The following is a 6,806-nucleotide window of genomic DNA, read 5'->3' on the forward strand; positions in this document are numbered from 1 at the left end:
TACCAATTCAAAGCTGTAATACAGTGCCTGGAGTGGTAAATGGCTTTTGTCATTTTACAGCTCGGCGTGGACAGCACTTTGCTAGTCCTATGCGTAAAGACTTTGCTGTAGAAATGGCAAAATACTTTGTCCCTTTCTATCTCGGCGTGGATGGCATTGTGCTAATCCTATGCTTGAAGACTTTGATAGAAAAGCAGACGTGCTCCATACAGGAGCTGCTTTCCACCTAAACTTGAGAACTACACAGCTTCCTCCATATATATATGTATGGTTTTTTAAGTGAATATATATATATATATATATATATATATATATATATATATATATATTACCTACTGGCGGTCGCCAGTAGGTAGTTATAGTTAGGACCGTGTTTTCATAGGAAATCTGAAAATTCTATTTTGAATAACTTTGGCACCAGTTGACGAATCCTCACGAAATCTTCAAAACTAATGGGGCGCTACGCTCCGCTCCTACCCTGAAAGTCTCGGGGTGATTCGTCAAGCGGGGGCTGAGAAAACAGGGGGGTCCCAAAACGCGTTTTCCCCATGCATTTTTCCATAGGACCTTTAGACACAGCTACAGCCCGAACGGCTGAACAGAATTACGTGGAATTTGCCAGAGAGGTAGCCATAAGGTCAAGGATGTGCCTTTTGTAGGTCTGGTGTAAATCTGTTCAATAGTTCCTGAGAAAATAGCATTTAAATCAATATATATATCTGTAAGCGCGCTCCGTGCGCTTACCGTAAGCTTACCGTACGCGTACGGTGCCGTGCGCGAGCTCAAATCTGATTGGTTGTCACATGACTGTAAACATTCGAATCGGACGAAATCAGGAAGTGTCGGCCGCCATTTCGTGTGTTTCACACAGAAAAAAAAAAGGAGATAACGTGAAAATGGGGCAAGGAAGAGAGTTACAGACCCCCTAACATTTGAAAGGGGGTCAAAGAAGGACACAAAAGTACGAAAAAAACATTTATTAATTTTAAAAAAACGTACGCGTACGGTAGAAAAAAAAATAAAAAAAGAAATAAAATTCAGATTTAAGTGTTTAGATATTAGGGGGCTCTAAAAAGAGCCGTTGTGTTTATGAAGTGATTTTTTAGTGGTACCTACAAGTAAGTACCGATGCAGAGTCTAAGGTTCAAGAGGAAGACTCTGTTCCCTTCATCAGTGAAGTGTACACCATCTCCTCTATAAATGTCTTGCATGTTGTAACGCAAGTTGTTGTGGTAAATGGAACCCATACCATAGCCTCGGAGGAAAGCAGAAACAGATTTGTTGACGTGCTTTCTTGCTTTGTCAATCTGTGGACAAAAATGATTGGACCAGTTCCATTTTTGCCTTTGGCATATGTTAGAATACGCAAAGGCAGTTTTAGGGAAAAGTGAAAACAGTTGTGCAAAGGTCTCCTTCATAAGCATTTCCAGACCTACCCCAGTCAAAGTGCCTAGGTCATTGCCACCACAGTGCACTATTATGAGGTCAGGGTGTTGGATTTGCATGAAGGATTTCACCAATGGCATCAATTGGTGCCACTTTAACCCTCTCTGACCAATCCATTTAATGTCTACATTTGGCAAAGCAAGGTCTCTCACCATACCTGTTTTCTCTGCATACTTTTCACTCCAGAAGACATAGCTGTGCCCTACAATCCACACTGAACATCTTCAAAGGAGATCTGGATGCACTCAGGAGGTGTATTTCAGTAGAATGGGAAAAAGAAATGAAAGACAGTTTGGAAATGGAGGCATACATATTTTTTTTAAATAAAAAGAACTCATTGGCGGTTTCATACCATTCTACACTAAAAACTAGGCTGTATGTGTCAAAATATAGAAGCATGTTTTGTATTGGTACAGAAAAATGTGTTACCAAAGAACATTACTATGGATTTGCTGTTAGGTTAGAAAAGTCAAGCACTCTTGCTCTTTGGAAATGAAACATTGTGTGGTGAACTTCTGACCTGACTCCACACAGCAGTGTTCCATGAGCTGTTGCTATGGTAGCAGGCAGAAGTCAAGTTGGGGGAAGGGTACTAGGCAGAAGTCAAGTTGGGGGAAGGGTACTTTTGGAAAAGGGTTGGTTTTCAACCAATAGAAATGTGTGATTACATTTGAAAAAAAGGGGGAAGCACTGAGATTTGAAATTAACATGTATATGTGTGGAAAAAGAGAGGGAAACATTGCCATTATCTGGTTCTGCTGAGAGGAGAGAGGTGTACAGAACAGAGATCCTGGCTCTGATAATCTGCTATTTGAGTGCCACATTTCTTTCACAACTAACTAATTTTAAAGGTGAGTTATGAGTTTGAGAGGGGATGTATGTGGTAAATTAAGAAATGAATAATAGAATTGGAATTCCTTTTGTTGAAGTTGTGTTTATCATTTTGTGTTTTGGGAGAAATTTAAATGTAAGGAACATGTAAAATATTATGGACTATGTTTTCACCATAAATTAAGGTGTACTGGTATAAATGAGGAATACTGTTTTCTGCATAGAATCAGAAGATGACTCTGTGTGCAAAGAGGAATTGTTGTCAGAGATTTATTGCGTATTACTCTGGTAATTTTAGATTTGCATTAGTAGGAAAGGGGCAGCTATTTTTCTGCAGAAGCAGACTCTTTGCACACACCCAGCTGCTTATCCTGTAGAAACATGCATAGTATTCACAACCGAATGGGGTTTGAGGTTGCAGTGAGTAATGCAAATACATTCAGCATCACTAAGGCTGGTTGCCCTTGCTGGAGTGTAGTCATTCACCCAGGTTACACATGTTCCTGGTCTCAAAAACCTGTTTGGACATGTGCTGTTTTCAGAATCTGAAAAGTGGATTGAAAATGTGTCAGACTGTAAAAGTACTTATCACTTTCCAAAAAAATGAGTAGTAAGTGTGCTTTCAAATTGGCAAAGAAATTTCGTTTTCTGCCTAATTTCTAACCATGACTCTGTGTGCAAAGAGGAATTGTTGACAGAGATTTATTGCGTATTACTCTGGTAATTTTAGATTTGCATTAGTAGGAAAGGGGCAGCTATTTTTCTGCAGAAGCAGACTCTTTGCACACACCCAGCTGCTTATCCTGTAGAATCATGCATAGTATTCACAACCGAATGGGGTTTGAGGTTGCAGTGAGTAATGCAAATACATTCAGCATCACTAAGGCTGGTTGCCCTTGCTGGAGTGTAGTCATTCACCCAGGTTACACATGTTCCTGGTCTCAAAAAGCTGCTTGGACATGTGCTGTTTTCAGAATCTGAAAAGTGGATTGAAAATGTGTCAGACTGTAAAAGTACTTATCACTTGCCAAAAAAAGAGTAGTAAGTGTGCTTTCAAATTGGCAAAGAAATTTCGTTTTCTGCTTAATATCAAACCATGACTCTGTGTGCACACAGGAATTGTTGACAGAGATTTATTGCGTATTACTCTGGTAATTTTAGATTTGCATTAGTAGGAAAGGGGCAGCTATTTTTCTGCAGAAGCAGACTCTTAGCACACACCCAGCTGCTTACCCTGTAGAATCATGCATAGTATTCACAACCGAGTGGGGTTTGAGGTTGCAGTGAGTAATGCAAATACATTCAGCATCACTAAGGCTGGTTGCCCTTGCTGGAGTGTAGTCATTCACCCAAGTTACACATGTTCCTGGACTCAAAAAGCTGTTTGGACATGTGCTGTTTACAGAATCTGAAAAGTGGATTGAAAATGTGTCAGACTGTAAAAGTACTTATCACTTTCCAAAAAATGAGTAGTAAGTGTGCTTGCAAATTGGCAAAGAAATTTTGTTTTCTGCCTAATTTCTAACCATGACTCTGTGTGCAAAGAGGAATTGTTGACAGAGATTTATTGCGTATTACTCTGGTAATTTTAGATTTGCATTAGTAGGAAAGGGGCAGCTATTTTTCTGCAGAAGCAGACTCTTAGCACACACCAAGCTGCTTACCCTGTAGAATCATGCATAGTATTCACAACCGAATGGGGTTTGAGGTTGCAGTGAGTAATGCAAATACATTCAGCATCACTAAGGCTGGTTGCCCTTGCTGGAGTGTAGTCATTCACCCAGGTTACACATCTTCCTGGTCTCAAAAAGCTGTTTGGACATGTGCTGTTTTCAGAATCTGAAAAGTGGATTGAAAATGTGTCAGACTGTAAAAGTACTTATCACTTGCCAAAAAAAGAGTAGTAAGTGTGCTTTCAAATTGGCAAAGAAATTTCGTTTTCTGCCTAATTTCTAACCATGACTCTGTGTGCACACAGGAATTGTTGACAGAGATTTATTGCGTATTACTCTGGTAATTTTAGATTTGCATTAGTAGGAAAGGGGCAGCTATTTTTCTGCAGAAGCAGACTCTTTGCACACACCAAGCTGCTTACCCTGTAGAATCATGCATAGTATTCACAACCGAGTGGGGTTTGAGGTTGCAGTGAGTAATGCAAATACATTCAGCTTCACTAAGGCTGGTTGCCCTTGCTGGAGTGTAGTCATTCACCCAGGTTACACATGTTCCTGGTCTCAAAAACCTGTTTGGACATGTGCTGTTTTCAGAATCTGAAAAGTGGATTGAAAATGTGTCAGACAGTAAAAGTAACTATCACTTTCCAAAAAATGAGTAGTAAGTGTGCTTTCAAATTGGCAAAGAAATTTCGTTTTCTGCCTAATATCAAACCATGACTCTGTGTGCAAAGAGGAATTGTTGACAGAGATTTATTGCGTATTACTCTGGTAATTTTAGATTTGCATTAGTAGGAAAGGGGCAGCTATTTTTCTGCAGAAGCAGACTCTTTGCACACACCCAGCTGCTTATCCTGTAGAATCATGCATAGTATTCACAACCGAATGGGGTTTGAGGTTGCAGTGAGTAATGCAAATACATTCAGCATCACTAAGGCTGGTTGCCCTTGCTGGAGTGTAGTCATTCACCCAGGTTACACATGTTCCTGGTCTCAAAAAGCTGTTTGGACATGTGCTGTTTTCAGAATCTGAAAAGAGGATTGAAAATGTGTCAGACTGTAAAAGTACTTATCACTTGCCAAAAAAAGAGTAGTAAGTGTGCTTTCAAATTGGCAAAGAAATTTCGTTTTCTGCCTAATTTCTAACCATGACTCTGTGTGCACACAGGAATTGTTGACAGAGATTTATTGCGTATTACTCTGGTAATTTTAGATTTGCATTAGTAGGAAAGGGGCAGCTATTTTTCTGCAGAAGCAGACTCTTTGCACACACCCAGCTTATCCTGTAGAATCATGCATAGTATTCACAACCGAGTGGGGTTTGAGGTTGCAGTGAGTAATGCAAATACATTCAACATCACTAAGGCTGGTTGCCTTTGCTGGAGTGTAGTCATTCACCCAGGTTACACATGTTCCTGGACTCACAAAGCTGTTTGGACATGTACTGTTTACAGAATCTGAAAAGTGGATTGAAAATGTGTCAGACTGTAAAAGTACTTATCACTTGCCAAAAAAAGAGTAGTAAGTGTGCTTTCAAATTGGCAAAGAAATTTCGTTTTCTGCCTAATATCAAACCATGACTCTGTGTGCAAAGAGGAATTGTTGACAGAGATTTATTGCGTATTACTCTGGTAATTTTAGATTTGCATTAGTAGGAAAGGGGCAGCTATTTTTCTACAGAAGCAGACTCTTTGCACACACCCAGCTGCTTATCCTGTAGAATCATGCATAGTATTCACAACCGAATGGGGTTTGAGGTTGCAGTGAGTAATGCAAATACATTCAGCATCACTAAGGCTGGTTGCCCTTGCTGGAGTGTAGTCATTCACCCAGGATACACATGTTCCTGGACTCAAAAAGCTGTTTGGACATGTACTGTTTACAGAATCTGAAAAGTGGATTGAAAATGTGTCAGACTGTAAAAGCACTTATCACTTGCCAAAAAAAGAGTAGTAAGTGTGCTTTCAAATTGGCAAAGAAATTTCGTTTTCTGCCTAATATCAAACCATGACTCTGTGTGCACACAGGAATTGTTTTTAGATATTTAATTTGTGATGGTTTTATTGTGATTTTTACTTGTAGGAAAGGGGTACATAGTATTTTAAGATTTGAAAAGATCATAAAAATATAGTAATATATTTAAATAAAATAAAGGAATTTTTTTTTAGTTTTTTTCAGGTATTGCTGAAGAGCAGTGAACAAAATTTAAGATGCCTACAAAATCCAGACTAAGGAAAAACCACAAAAAAAATCTATATTTGAAGACAACTGGAGGACCTAAGTTAGTTGGAGATGCTCATGTTGGGAAAAAGAGAAAGTCTTCTGGTAAGCAGACAAAAGATTTTTTTAAAAATATCTTCAAAAAAAGGAAAAATGTACAAAATGTCTGTGCTGGAAATAATGTTTTTAATAGAAAACAACAGGAAAAAATTGAGCATTTAGTTAATGCAAATATACCTTCAGAAACAATAAAGATTAACTTAAAAAGAAAAACAGCGTTTAAAGAGATTCGTAGAAAAATGTTTCAGAGAAGAGTTATGTCCAATTTGATAAAGGATGTGAAGAAATATAAGAAAAAAGCAAAATTTTATAAGAGAAAAAAAGAAATTGAAGCCATTGTAGCAAAGGCTTTAGAATTAAAAAGGAAACTATTCATTTTAATTTTGAACAGGATGCGTACATTAGATAAAATGGTCAATGTACTGAAATCACAAAGCAAAAGGAAAAGACTAGTGAAAAGAACAAACTTTTGTAAAGTGTTTTTAGGAGAATGGATGCATAGTTCAAGTAGTGAACCTTTTTTTAATGAAGAGAGTTATCTTCAAAGTAATAGTTTGCTGCATGCAGTTGACACCAG

The sequence above is a fragment of the Triturus cristatus genome, chromosome 3_2, assembly GCF_964204655.1.
Source record: "Triturus cristatus chromosome 3_2, aTriCri1.1, whole genome shotgun sequence".
Lineage (NCBI taxonomy): Eukaryota > Metazoa > Chordata > Amphibia > Caudata > Salamandridae > Triturus > Triturus cristatus.